General features: G+C 36.3%; 1 protein-coding gene across 1 annotated transcript in view; it reads left to right on the top strand.

Annotated features, from left to right (window-relative positions):
• Nucleotides 1-242: 242 nt before the first annotated feature.
• Nucleotides 243-15,776, top strand: part of LOC139081031 (connector enhancer of kinase suppressor of ras 2-like) — a 76,851-nt gene continuing 61,317 nt past the window's right edge. Inside the window, exon 1 of the mRNA XM_070604723.1 lies at nucleotides 243-394. The gene's annotated coding sequence lies outside the window, so the exon portion shown is untranslated. The remainder of the gene's footprint in view (nucleotides 395-15,776) is intronic.

The following is a 15,776-nucleotide window of genomic DNA, read 5'->3' on the forward strand; positions in this document are numbered from 1 at the left end:
TTGACACATCATTTGTCTGCTTTGAATGCTCTAATGATGTTGAAAGTTATTTGCATATTTTGAAGTAACTCTGTATAATCATTAACAGAAGAGTTTGTTGTTACCATTGCTGGTTTAATAAATGCATGCTCCATTTGCTTTGCAGAAAACTATTTCAGGTGCATGCTAAGCAAACTGCATTCTTGATTAAGCAGTCTAGAGAAATGTGTTCATTACTAGCCTGGTGACCTGGCTCTCGGCTCTTCATTTCAAGGTCTAACTCTCACTGTTAAGTCTTTTCCTTACATTCTCTTATTCTTCCTTTATTCCATTTTTTGTAGGACACCAAGGCTGACGGATTTATATATCTACCTGAATTCCGAATTGACTTGGCTCCACATTGCAGAAAAAACAAGTAAGTAGTAGTACATTCTTAAGTCCAGGGTCCAGATCAGTGCTGTACAATAGAAATATAATAGTGGTCACATATATAATTTTAAATTTTCTAGTAGTCACATTCTTGGTCCTTCAGAATGCTGGTGTTCCAGCATTATGCTGTGGTTGGAATTTATAGTTAACAGATTCCGTAGCATTAATATGTTAGTTCTATTACTTTCAAATTAGCACAATACTCTAGTTCATTTTTTTACCTTCCTTCATTTTATTTGCAAAACATTGAAAATATGTCACCTTCCTTTGGAGGAAGAATGTAATACTTATATAGATTTCATAGAGTCCTTCCCTTTCTAATTTACTATATTACAATACTTACTATTTTACAATATTCTTCAAGTGACATATTGTCTTTCCTGTATCCTGATTCCTATAATTAAAGAATGTATGCATAAAATCATTAGCAAGCTTGGGATGAGGTGAGCCAAACAGCATCAAGTTATTCTCTTTCCTTTTGTCAATATTTTATGGCTTAATAAAGTAAATACATGAGGTTACTTCTATCAACCAAGGGCTTATTAGAAATCAGGCGAAAGATCAAAAGGAAATATGACTCCTGCTTCTGCTCTGGCTAATAGACAGACATTTGATAAATTAGGTCAATAGTTCTATCAAATTTTGTAGAAATTAAGTTTATTTAAGAACTTAAGGACAAAACCCACCACCATTAAAATAGAAGAAAAACCTCTGGAAGCCAAAGTTGTCCATTTAGGCTATTATATCAGTGCTATAAAATTAAGATGTTGGGGAGATGCCAGTATAGAACTAGGAGATACTGAAAGAATAAGCATGTATAAGTTCCTGAGTGTTATATTTCATCTATTGTGTTAGTCAGACTCATTATTGCGTATATTTTTGACCACACTTCAGAACAGATATAATGAAATTTGGGAAGATCGAGGGAAGATAAATAAATCCAATCAAATGGATTAAAATATAGGTTTCAGGAAGAAAGTTTAAAGAAATTGATGTGGTTTAATGGTAGAGAGAGTGATGTAATTATTATAATGAAGAATTTTAAAAAAATTGTGCAGAAAGAGAGTTGAACAAATGAAAAGAAAATTGCAAAGAAATGTGTTTAAATTGAAGCGAGGGAGCTTGACTTATCTATAGGTGAAACATATGATCAGAATTGGCTATTGAGGAAGGTGATATAATTTCCATGACTTAATATCTTAAACTTTCTCTTGGAGATTCTAAATATTCAAGCCTGAAGTAAGAAGTAGAAACAAATTGTTCTCTTAAGTAGCTTTCCAACTATAAGATTGCATAACTTTTTTAGTGTGGACTTGAGAGTGTGTCTAGACAGTACTTAACTGCATGTCAGGCACTGCCATAGAGAGCATAACTTTTCCACATCTGGCCTCTGATATAGAGGAACGATGTATCTAACCGCTACAGGTTTGAGGAAAGAAAACTAGTCTTACTTTCAAAGTGAAAGAGAATTAAGCTACTCAAGGGCCCAAGTCACTTACCGTTTAGAGTAATTCACTAAATGTTAAAAAGAATAAACAGTCATATGGATCACATCTCTCAAATTTCGTGTAAATTAATTAAAAGCTCCCAGGACTGGAAACTTTTACTTCCATTCCTAGGAATAAAAGTTGGCTTCTGCCATCTAGTGGATACCATCAGATTATTTTCTTTAAAGTATTTCTTACCTACTCTTTTGGTTTTGGAAAACAGAAATCAAATCATTATCAAAACTTGGTAAATCGCTTTCAGTACTATATTTCTTTATATTGATAAGAAATATGTCTTTCCTTTTAAATCAGGGTTTCTTCTTATTTTGATCACCCCACAGAGGCAGAATGATTCCCTGACTCCAACCTCCAAATTTGGTTCTGATGTCAACACTGACAACACCACACACACACACACACACACACACACACACACCAGGAGAATATGTAAAGGTTTATTATTCGCATAGAGAGGTTTTCTGGGGAGATCAGAACAGAAACCCCAAGTTGATTGAGAAATAGCTTGAGAGAGAGGGGAAAGGAGACTGACTTGGCTTTTCTGGTGGTTAGGAGCTGAGGCTGGGGTGAAGATTTCAGCAGAAGGGGAAGAAGTAGAGTAGGGCTTGAAAGCTGTGAGCAGAGAAATATCATAAGGGGAGCCAGATTCTTTATTACCCTTCTCAAGGAATATCTTGTCCTATTTGACTGTATTTAAATATATAAAATTAAAATGGAGCTACATAATTTGCCAATACTAATAGACAATATCTCTGCAAATATTTCCTAAGTATATTGTTCATATGACCCACACAAACACAAATAGAGATGACCTCTTGCCCTATTTGTATCCTGAAACTTTGATTTGCTTTCCTTCCCTTTTATACCATCAATAGGGTTAAGTGAGAATATGTAGCTAAAGCCATAATAAACTCATTCCTCTCATGCTAGACATATGTCTATTCTAATACTAGAGATTGGAAACCATTTACTGTTGAAAAGATCTCCTTTGTCCCAGTTATTTAAGGAAACTCAAAACTCTAAATCAAGTTCAACTAGAGTGAGGGCTTATCTAATCAAAGATTTATAAATAGCTAAATAACCAATTAAGGAAGAAGATGTGGATTAGTAGCTAATCTTTGACTCATAACCAAAGTATCAACAGAATCATTCCTTGTTTTCTCCAACAAGGTGTGCTTGCCTGTAAAGTAAAAGTTTTGATGCTATTTGTGAATATTGATATCTACATCTTCTTAATTACCCAATAGAATAGAAAAGTGAAGAAGAAATGTTTTTAAGATAAAACATAAGACAGGGTATATCAGCAGTTTCTATATATTTACAATTGAGAGTGAAATGTGAATGTCAAAATCATCATATATTCACTATACTAAAAATAAAAGAGTTACAACACTGAATTTCCATTGCAGGAAAACCAGCAAATTTTGAATTCCAAAATGATTATGACAGTTTTTGCAGTATAATTTTATCTGCTTCTAATTCTGGTTAAGTGGTCTGAATTTCTCTTTAATATGTTATGTTAACTCTTTATTCAATTTCCTTAAAGTGGACTATTCTGCTGGACTCTATAAAGATATTAATGCTGATTCTGTGATACCAAAATTATGCAACTGCAGAGAAGAAAATATTTCTATTTAGGCTTACAAAGTCTCCCAATGTATGAATACTTAATATATTAAAATTGTAAATTTTTAAGATGGGTGAATTAAGGATTAGAATTTCACATTATAAAATATCACACTACAAAATAATCCTTACTTCATAAAAAATAACACCTTAGCATTTCTGGCAAAAATGGCAGGGTGAGCTGACCCGGGATTCTCTCCCCTCCAAAATACAACAAAAGATTGGAAGAACTGAATTTCAGAGAATAAACATAATGCCAGCTCGTTAGAGACCTACAATACCAAGGCGGAGATCATAAACCTAGCTTTACCCCTTTGGAGGCGCTGGAACGGTAGGAGAGAACATCGCTCCCTCCCCTAGAGTCTGCGATCGCTGCGGCGCGAGTCGGGAGGGAGCGGGGGAGGGGCCGTGCGACCGGGGGATCATCCAGGACTCCTGCCGCTGATTCAGTGGAGACCCACTGACGGGGGGGGGGGAGAGAGCTTCCGTCCACAGGGACCCTATAAATCAAGGGCCTTGGCAGACCAGAGAACAGAACTGATCTGAACCCAGACCGGCGCCTGTGAGTAACAGCCCCTCCCCCCCAGCAAAGCCAGTGGGCGCAGCCATCTTGCCCCAAGGCGGAGAGCTAACACGCTGCTCTTGACCCCCATCTAGTGGCGACAGGCTGTAACTGCAACTGAATTCTACCACCATGAGAAAAAACCGCTCCTCTACCATCCAGCAATTTATAAAAGCCCCAGACCAGAAGGAAAACAATAAAAACACAGAATTAAGTCCTGAGGACTTGGAATTAGGTAAACTAAGTGATAATGAATTCAGAGCAGCTATAATCAAAAAACTCAATGAGGTAGAGAGAAAGATAGAGAAACAAGCCGAGTTCTGGAGTTACTTCACAAAAGAGATTGAAATCATAAAGAAGAATCAAACAGAATTACTTGAGATGAAAAACACAATGGACCAGATAAAACAGAATACGGATTCCCTGAATGCCCATGTAGACAACCTAGAGGAGCAAATCAGCATAATCGAGGACAGACAGGCTGAATGGCGCCAGACAGAGGAAGAAAGAGAACTAAGAATTAAAAAAAATGAGGAAAATCTCCGAGAGATAATGGATTCAATGAGGAGTAAAAACATAAGGATCATAGGAATTCCTGAGAATATGGAAAAGGAAAATGGAGCAGAAAGTGTGCTTAATGAAATTATTGAAGAGAATTTCCCAAATCTAGGGATCAACGGAGAAATGTGTGTAGAGGAGGGTTTTAGATCTCCTAGATTTGTCAATGTAAAAAGACCCACCGCACAACACATAATAGTAAAGTTGGCAAATAGGAATGATAAGGAAAGAATACTCAGGGAAGTAAGAAAAAAAGAGAGAATAACCTATAAAGGAGCCCCTATCAGACTGTCAGCAGATTTCTCTACAGAAACCCTACAAGCTAGGAGAGAATGGAGTGATATATTCAAAGCTTTAAAGGATAAAAACCTTCAGCCAAGAATACTCTATCCAGCAAGAATTTCCTTCAGATATGAGGGAGAAATTAAATCTTTTCCAGACAAACAAAAGTTAAGGGAATTTGTAACTAAAAGCCCTCCATTACAAGAAATCCTCAAGAAGGCTCTCATACTTGAAAAAAGAGAAAAGGGAGAAAGGGGACACAAGCCACAGACTAGGGAGACCGATGGATAGAACCAGAACAGGATAGCAAATATTCAACTATGGCATTAGGGTAAAAATAAGGAAACTACCAAAACAAGGACGATCTTAGCACTCTAACTACAAATTAATAAGACGAGTTGGAATAAAAAATGAAAATAATTATTTAGGAGGGGAAGAGCAAAGGGTCTAAATCAGTATTGGTCGAGTAAGTAAGAGACCACCAGAGAATAGACTATATTATACACGAGATTCTAAATACAAACTTCAAGGTAGACACTAAAATAAAGTACAGAACAGAGTCACAAATCATAGATAAGGAAAAAATCTAAGAAACCCGGCATAAGAAATTGCAGTATTAAATGGGTAGTCTAAAGCCCACAGGAAAAGAAACACAGGAAAACAAGATAATGAGCGGCAGATTGACAGCATTAAGTCCACATTCCACATGCATCAATAATCACTCTCAATGTGAACGGATTGAACTCTCCAATAAAAAGACACAGAGTGGCAAAATGGATTAAAGAACAAGATCCAACAATTTGTTGCCTCCAGGAAACACACCTCAGCCCCAAGGACAAACACAGACTCAGGGTGAAGGGGTGGAGGACAATACTTCAAGCAAATAGCAAGGAAAAAAAGGCAGGTGTTGCAATTCTCATATCAGACCAAGTGGATTTCAAAATAAGACAGATAAAGAGAGACACAGAGGGACCATATATAATGGTCAAAGGGACACTTCATCAAGAAGAAATAACGCTTATAAATATCTATGCACCCAACACAGGAGCACCAAGATTCATAAAGCAACTATTAACAGACCTGAAGGAAGATGTTAAAAACAACACAATAATAGTAGGGGACCTCAACACCCCAATCACATCAGTGGACAGATCATCCAGACAGAAAATCAACAAGGAAATAGTGGAGCTGAATGAAAAACTAAAACAATTGGACTTAATAGACATATATAGATCACTCCACCCTGAAGGAGCTGAATACACATTCTTCTAAAGTGCACATGGAACATTCTCTAGGATAGACCATATGTTGGGAAACAAGGCAAGCCTCTACAAATTTAAAAAAATTGAAATAATAACAAGCATCTTCTCAGATCATAGTGCTATAAGGCTAGAAATTAATTACAAGAAAAAAGCTGAGAAAGGCACAAAGATGTGGAGACTAAACAACACACTACTGAACAAGCAATGGATCATTGAAGAAATTAAAGAAGAAATAAAAAAATACCTGGAAACAAATGAAAATGATAGCATGCCATACCAACTCATATGGGATACAGCAAAAGCTGTATTAAGAGGAAAATTCATCACAATACAGGCACATCTTAACAAACAAGAAAAATCCCAAATAAACAACCTTAAAGCACACCTAATTGAACTAGAGAAAAAAGAACAAATGAAGCCCAAAGTCAGCAGAAGGAGAGAAATAATAAAAATCAGAGCAGAAATAAATACTATTGAAATGAAAAAGGCAGTAGAAAGGATCAATGAGACAAAGAGCTGCTTTTTTGAGAAGATAAATAAAATTGACAAACCACTAGCCAGACTTACAAAGAAAAAAAGGGAGAAAGCTCAAATAAACAAAATCAGAAATGAGCGAGGAGAAATAACAACAGACTCTGCAGAAATACAACAGATTATAAGAGAATACTACAAAAAACTATATGCCAACAGAATGGATAACCTAGAGGAAATGGATAAATTCCTGGACTCCTACAATCTCCCAAAGCTCACTCAAGAAGAGGCAGACAATTTGAACAGACCAATCACAAGGAAAGAGATTGAAACAGCAATCAAAAGCATCCCAAAGAATAAAACCCCAGGACCAGATGGCTTTCCTGGGGAATTCTACCAAACTTTCAGAGAGGATTTAATACCTATCCTTTTCAAGCTATTCCAAAAAATTAGGGAAGATGGAACACTTCCTAACACATTCTATGAGGCCAACATCACGCTGATACCAAAACCTGACAAGGACAGCACAACAAAGGAGAACTACAGGCCAATATCACTGATGAAAATAGATACAAAAATTCTCAACAAAATTTTGGCAACCAGAATTCAACAATTCATCAAAAGAATCATACATCAGGATCAGGTAGGATTCATACCAGGGACACAGGGATGGTTCAACATCCGCAAATCAATCAACGTGATACACCACAGCAACAAACTGAGGAATAAAAACCACATGATCATCTCAATAGATGCAGAGAAGGCATTTGACAAGATCCAACAGCCATTTATGATAAAAACTCTGAACAAAATGGGCATAGAAGGAAACTACCTCAACATAATAAAGGCCATATATGACAAACCCATAGCCAACATCATACTCAATGGGCAAAAACTGAACCCCATCCCCCTGAAAACAGGAACAAGACAAGGATGCCCTCTATCACCACTCTTATTTAACATAGTACTGGAGGTCCTGGCCAGAGCAATCAGGCAAGAAAAAGGAATAAAAGGAATCCAAATAGGGAAGGAAGAAGTGAAACTCTTGCTGTTTGCTGACGACATGATCTTATATATAGAAAACCCCAAAGAATCCATTGGAAAACTGTTACAAGTAATCAACAACTACAGCAAAGTTGCAGGGTATAAAATCAATTTGCATAAATCAGTAGCATTTCTATACTCCAGTAATGAACCAACAGAAAAAGAACTCAAGAATAAAATACCATTCACAATCGCAACAAAAAGAATAAAATACCTTGGGGTAAATTTAACTAAGGAAGTGAAGGACTTATGTAATGAAAATTACAAGACCTTTCTGAGAGAATTGGATGACGACATAAGGAGATGGAAAGACATTCCATGTACATGAATTGGAAGAATAAACATAGTTAAAATGTCTATTCTACCTAAAGCAATCTACAGATTCAACGCCATCCCAATCAGAATCCCAATGACATTCTTTACAGAATTAGAACAAAGAATCCTAAAATTCATATGGGGCAACAAAAGACCCCGAATTGCTAAAGCAATCCTGAGAAAAAAGAACAAAACGGGAGGCATCACAATCCCTGACTTCAAAACATACTACAAAGCTACAGTAATCAAAACAGCATGGTACTGGTACAAGAACAGGTGCACAGATCAATGGAACAAAATTGAAAGCCCAGAAATAAAACCACACATCTATGGACAGCTTATCTTTGACAAAGGAGCTGAGGGCATACAATGGAGAAAAGAAAGTCTTTTCAACAAATGGTGCTGGGAAAACTGGAAAGCCACATGTAAAAGAATGAAAATTGACCATTCTTTTTCACCATTCACCAAAATAAACTCAAAATGGATTAAAGACCTAAAGGTGAGACCTGAAACCATAAGGCTTCTGGAAGAAAACGTAGGCAGTACACTCTTTGACATCAGTATTAAAAGGATCTTTTCGGACACCATGCCTTCTCAGAGAAGGGAAACAATAGAAAGAATAAACAAATGGGACTTCATCAGATTAAAGAGCTTCTTCAAGGCAAATGAAAACAGGATTGAAACAAAAAAACAACCCACTAACTGGGAAAAAATATTTGCAAGTCATATATCTGACAAAGGCTTAATATCCATAATATATAAAGAACTCTCAAACTCAACAACAAAACATCAAACAACCCAATCAAAAAATGGGCTGGAGACATGAACAGACATTTCTCCAAAGACACACTGATGGCCAATAGGCACATGAAAAGATGCTCATCATCGCTGATCATCAGGGAAATGCAAATCAAAACTACACTAAGATATCACCTTACACCCGTTAGAATGACAAAAATATCTAAAACTAATAGCAACAAATGTTGGAGAGGTTGTGGAGAAAAAGGAACCCTCATACACTGCTGGTGGGAATGCAAACTGGTGCAGCCACTATGGAAAACAGTATGGAGATTCCTCAAAAAGCTAAAAATAGAACTACCATACGATCCAGCCATCCCACTACTGGGTATTTATCCAAAGAGCCTGAAGTCAGCAATCCCAAAAGTCCTGTGCACCCCAATGTTTATTGCAGCACTGTTTACAATAGCCAAGACATGGAAGCAACCTAAGTGCCCATCAACAGACGAATGGATAAAGAAGATGTGGTACATATATACAATGGAATACTACTCAGCTGCAAAACAGAACAAAATCATTCCATTTGCAATAACATGGATGGACCTTGAGAGAATTATGTTAAGTGAAATAAGCCAGCAAGAGAAAGATAATCTGTGTATGACTCCACTCATATGAGGAATTTAAAACTATGGACCAAGAACAGTTTAGTGGATACCAGGGGAAAGGTGGGGTGGGGGGTGGGCACAAAGGGTGAAGTGGTGCACGTACAACATGACTGACAAACATTAATGTACAATTGAAATTTCACAAGATTGTAACCTATCAATAACTCAATAAAAAAAAATTAAAAAAAAATAACACCTTAGCCTTTTTTAGGTACTGAGCTTTTTTGGAAAAAGTATTTCTAAAGTAATAATTTGTAAGTGAGAATATGTGACTTAGAAATTAGGAATGGCATGCATATTTTTTAATTTTTTTATTGGTTTATAACACTAGATACATTTCATGTGTGCATCCTCATATTTCGACTTCTGTATAGACTGCACCATATTCACTACCAAAATCTAGCTGCTGCTCATCACTGTACACATATGCCCCTTTACTCATTTTGCCCTCTGCCTACCGCCTTGCCCTCTGGTAACCACCAATCTGTTCCCTGTATCTGTTTGTTAGTTTATCTTCCACATATGAGTGAAATCATATGGTATTTTCTTTGTCTGTCTGACTTATTTCGCTTAGCATAATACCCTCAAGTTCCATCCATGTTCTTGCAAATAGCAAGATTTCGTCTTCTTATGGCTGAATAGTATTCCATTATATATGTATACCTCATCTTCTTTATCTATTCTTCCATTGATGGGAACTTAGGTTGCTTCCAAGTCTTGGCTATTGTGAATATGCTGCAATGAACATAGGAGCGCATACATCTTTCCAAATTAGTGTTTTAGTGTTCTTTGGATAAATACTCGAAGTAGAATGGCTGGATCATACAGTAGTTCTATTTTTAATTTTTGGAGAGATCTCTATACTGTTTTCCATACTGGCTGCACCAATTTACATTCCCACCAGCAGTATACAAGGGTTCCCTTTTCTCCACATTCTCTCCAACACTTGTTATTTCTTGACTTCTTAATAAATAGCCATTCTGATGGGCCTGAAGTGATATCTCATTGTAGTTTTGATTTGCATTTTCCTAATTATTGTGATGTTAAACATCTTTTCATGTGTCTATTGGCCATCTGTATATCTTTGGAAAAATGTCTCTTCAGATCCTCTGCCCAGTATTGATTGGGTTGTTTGTTTTTGTTGTTGAGTTGTATGAATTCTTTATGTATTTTGGATATTAACCCCTTATCACATATATGATTTGCAAATATCTTCTCCCAGTTAGTATGTTGTCTTTTTGTTTTGTTGAAGGTTTGCTTAGCCATACAGAAGCTTTTTAGTTTGATGTAGTTCCATTTGTTTATTTTTTTGTTTCCACTACCTGAGGAGACATATTCCAAAAGATACTGGTGAGACCGATGTCAAAGAGCATACTGCCTATGTTTTCTTCTAAGAGTTTTATAGTTTCAGGTCTTATGTTCAAGTCTTTAATCCTTTTTGAGTAAATTTTGGGGGATGGTGTAAGATAATGTTGTTTACTTTCATTCTTTTTGATGTGGCTGTCCAGTTTTCCCAACATCATTTACTGAAGAGACTTTCCTTTCTCCATTGTATGTTCTTGGCTCCCTTCTCCAAGATTAATTGTCCACAGTTGTGTGGTTTTATTTCTGGGCTTTCAGTTCTGTTCCATTGATCTGTGTATCTGTTTTTGTGCCAGTACCATGCTTTCATTATGATAGTTTTGCAGTATATTTTGAAATAAGGCAGTGTGATATCTGCAGCTTTGTTCTTTTTTCTAAAAATTACTTGGCTGTTCAGGGTCTTTTGTTGTCCCACATAAACTTTAGGATTCTTTGTTCTATTTCCATGAAAATTGTCCTTCAGATTCTGATTGGGATTGCCTTGAATCTGTAGATTGCTTTAGGTAATATAGACATTTTAACTGTGTTAATTCTTCCAGTCCATGAGCATGGAATATCTTCCCATTTCTTTACATCTTCTTTGATTTCTTTCAACAATGTGTTCTGGCTCTCAGTGTACAGGTCTTTTACTCCTTGGTTAAATTTGTTTCTAGGTATTTTATTCATTTTGTTGCGATCATAAATCAGATCGTATTCTTGATTTCTCTTTCTGCTACTTTATTGTTAGTATATAGAAATGCAATTGATTTTTGTATGTAGATTGTGTATCCTACAACTTTACTGTATTCGTTAATTATTTCTAATGTTTTTGGTGGATTCTTTAAGGTTTTCAATATATAAAGTCATGTCATTCACAAATAGTGACAGTTTTACTTCTTCCTTTCCTATTTGGATCCCTGTTATTTCTTTTCTTGCCTAATTGCTCTGATTAGGACTTCTAATATTATGTTGAATTAGAGCAGCAAGAGTGGGCATCCTTGTCTTGTTCTTAGAGGAATAGCTTTCAGTTTTTCACCCTGAGTATGATGTTAGCTGTGGGTTTGTTGTATATGGCCTTTATTATGTTGAGGTACTTTCATTCTGTTCCCAGTTTTGAGAGTTTTTATCACAAATCATCTTATATTTTGTCAAATATGCTTTGACAAGCATTGTCAAAGAAGCTTTCTCTGCATCTGTGAAAGGATCATGTGATTTTTATTCTTCATTTTGTTAATACACTGTATCAGATTGATTGACTTGTGGATGATGAACCATGCTTGCATCCCTAGAATAAATTACATTTATCATGATGTATGATCCTTTTAATGTATTGTTGTATTTGATTTGCTAATATTTTGTTGAAGGTTTCCGCATCTATGTTCATCAGCAATTTGGGCTGCAATTTTCCTTTTTTGCCTTGACTTTGGTTTTGGTATCAGGGTAATGTTGGCTTCATAAAATGAGTGAGGGAGTGTCCCATCCTCTTCAATATTTGGAAGAATTTTAGAAGAACAGATACTAAGTCTTCTTTGAATGTTTGATGGAATTCACCAGAGAAACCATCTGGTCCTGAACTTTTTTAGGGGGCAGCTTTTTGATTACTGTTTCAATCTCTTGGACTAGTAATTGGTTTATTCAGATTCTCTATTTCTTCTTCATTCAGTTTTGAAAGATTGTATGATTCTAACAATTTATCCATTTCTTCTAGGTTATCCAATTTGTTGGTGTATAGCTTTTCATAATATTCTCTTATAGTCCTTTGTATTTCTATGGTATCTGTTGCAATTTCTTCTCTTTCATTTCTGTTTTTATTTATTTGAACTTTCTCTCTATTTTTCTTAGTGAGTCTAGCTAAGGGTTTGTCAGTTTTGTTATTTTTTCAAAGAACCAGCTCTTAGTTTCATTGATCTTTTCTATAGACATTTTAGTCTCTATTTCATTTATTGCTGCTCTGATTTTTGTAACTTCATTCCTTCTACTGACTTTGGTCTTCATTTGTTCTTCTATTTCTACTTCTTTTAGGAGTAGTGCTAGATTGTTTATTGGAGATTTTTCTTCTTTGTTGAGGTAGGCCTGTATTGCTATAAACTTCCCTCTTAGTACCACTTTCACTGCATCACATAGATTTTGGTTTGCCATGTTTTCATTTTCACTTGTCTCCAGGTATTTTTGGATTTCCCCTTTTATTTCTTTGTTGATCCAATAGTTGTACAGTAGCATGTTGCTTAGTCTCTACATATTTGTGATTTCTCTGGCTTTCTTCTTGCAGTTAATTTCTAGTTTTATACCATTGTGGTAGGAAAAGATGCCTGATGTGATTTGAGTCTTCTTAAACTTTTTGAGACTTGTTTTGTTTCCTAGCATATGGTCTATCTTTGAGAATGTTCTATGTGCACTTGAAAAGAGTGTGTATTCTGCTGCTTTTAGATGGAATGGTCTATATAAAGTTCATCTGCTCCAGTATTTCATTTAATGCCAATGTTTCCACGTTGACTTTCTGTCTGGATGATCTATCCATTGATGTAAGTGAGGTATTAAAGTCCCCTACTATTATTATGTTGCTGTCAATTTCTCCCTTTAGGTCTGTCAATAACTACTTTATATACTTTACTGCTCCCATATTAGGTGTGTATATATTAATAAATGTTATGTCTTCTTGATGGATCATTCCCTTTATCATTATATAATGTCCATCTTTGTCTATTGTCATCTTTTTTGGCTTGAATCCTATTTTGCCTGATATAAGTATGGCCACATCTGCCTTCTTTTAGTTACCATTTACTTCGAGTATCATCTTCCATCCCTTCACTCTCAGCCTATGTTTTTCTTTAGAGTTGAGATGAGTCTCCTTAGTGGCAGCATATTGTTGAGTATTGTTTTAAAATTTATCCAGCCACTCTGTATCTTTTGATCAGTGAATTAAATTCATTTATATCTAGGGTGGTTATTGATATTTGACGGCTTAGTACTGCCATTTTATCTTTTTTTTCTGGTTTCTTTATATTTCCATTGTTTATTTTTCCTTGTGTTTCTGTCTGCCATTTCAGTTTGGTGGTTTTTCTATGAAGTTTTTCAGTTTCCTCTTTTTTTGTATTTCATGTCTTTGCTCTAGCTTTTCGTTTTGTAGTTACCATGAGATTTATATAACATGTCTTATACATAAAATAGTCCTTTTTCTGCTGATAGCACCTTATCTTCTTTTTCCTATACAAGATCCACCTTTTCCTCTTCCCCTTTTATGTTTTTGTTGTCACAAATTATCCCTTTCTATGTTGTCAGTTTGTTACCAAATTGGAGTAGCTGTAATTATTTTTAATGCTTTCCTCCCTTTAACCTTTATGCTATAATTGTTTAACAATCTATTTCTGAGGTAGAATTGCAAATTTCTGATTCTGTCTATCTGTTTATCACCCTCCTCAAAATTTTGTGTGCTTTTGCCTTTTTGATTCAGATAGAAGAGCTCCTTTCAACATTTCTTGTAAGGCAGATGTAGTGGTGATGACCTCCCTCAGCTTTTGTTTGTCTTGGAAAGCCTTTATTTCTCCTTAATATTTGAAAGATAGCTTTTCTGGATAGATTATTCTTGGCTGATAATTTTTGTCTTTCAATATTTTGAATGTGTCATTTCACTCTCTCCTGGCTTATAGAGTTTCTGCTGAGAAATCTACTGATAGCCTAATGGGGAGTTCTTTGTAGATTATTGTTTTTTATTTTCTCTTTGGCTGCCCTTAATATTCTTTCTTTTTCATTGACTTTTGACAGTTTTAATATAATGTGCCTTGGAGAAGGTCATTTTTCAGTGAGATAATTAGGTGTTCTATTACTTCATGTACTTGTGTATCCAGGTCCTTCACAGGTTTGGGAAGTTCTCAGCTATAATTTCCCTAAATAAGCTGTCTACTTCCTTCTCCCTCTGTTCTTCTGGGATACCCATTATCCTTGTCTCACTTTTCCTAATTGAGTCAGATATTTCTCATAGAATTTCTCCATTTTTATTAATCTTCTCTCTCCTCTTCCACCTGAATCATTTCTAGATTTCTATCTTCGAGCTCACTTATTCTCTCTTCCATATGCTCTGCTCTGTTTCCAATACTTTCCATTTTATTTTTCATCTCATTTATTGCACTCTTCAGCTCAAGAATTCCTGTTTGGTTCTTTTTTAGACTTTCAATCTCTTTGGTGAAGTACTCCTTCCATTCATTAATTTTATTCCTGAGAGCATTGATCTGTCTTTCCGAGTTTTCCTGTAGCTCATTGAGTTTCTTCATGACAGCTATTTTGAATTTTCTGTCAGATTGCAGTCTTCCATGACTTCAAGTTTGGTTTCTGAAGAATTGTCATTTTCTTTTTGTGATACTGTATTAAAGTAGTTTTACATGGTGCTTGATTAGTTGTTCTTCTGCCAGCTCATTTGTGGTAGCAAACACATTCCTTATTTATGTAAGGCTTTGTTTACTTTGATTCTGAGCTGCTTGTGGTTGTATCTGAGAGCCTGCACTTTCCACCCTCCACTGTCTTTGCCTGAAGTGTCATAAGTGCCCTCTTTGTGCTGCTTGTGACTCTGAGGTTGCTGGTGCCTTGCTGCTTATGATGTTGCTGCAGCTGTGGGTGTTGCCACTGAGGTCACCAAGCTAGCAAGTACCTCTGCTGCTTCTGGGGTTGTCTGTGTGGTGAGTTCCCCCACTGTGGTGTGGAGAGTGGGTGAGTGAGGCAGGAGCCAAGGTCACAGGCACCTCTGGCTCATCCAGGTTTGTTGGGTCTGCAGGCACTGCTGCCACGGGTGGGGGAGCTGAAGTTGCAGACACCACTGCAGCTGGCAGGGAATAGGATTTTGGGCTTTGCTTTCACTGTTATCAGGCTTTCTGTGGGCTCTCTGCAGCCTCAGCCACTGCGGCACCATGCAATGATTCTTCCAGGTTTTCTAGGGGTGCTAGCATTGCTGCTGCCACAGGTTCTGGGTTTGTGGGTGTCACCACCACTGCTGGGTGGGCCAGATTCC

This window comes from Equus przewalskii, chromosome X (genome assembly GCF_037783145.1).
Source record: "Equus przewalskii isolate Varuska chromosome X, EquPr2, whole genome shotgun sequence".
In the NCBI taxonomy this organism is placed as follows: domain Eukaryota; kingdom Metazoa; phylum Chordata; class Mammalia; order Perissodactyla; family Equidae; genus Equus; species Equus przewalskii.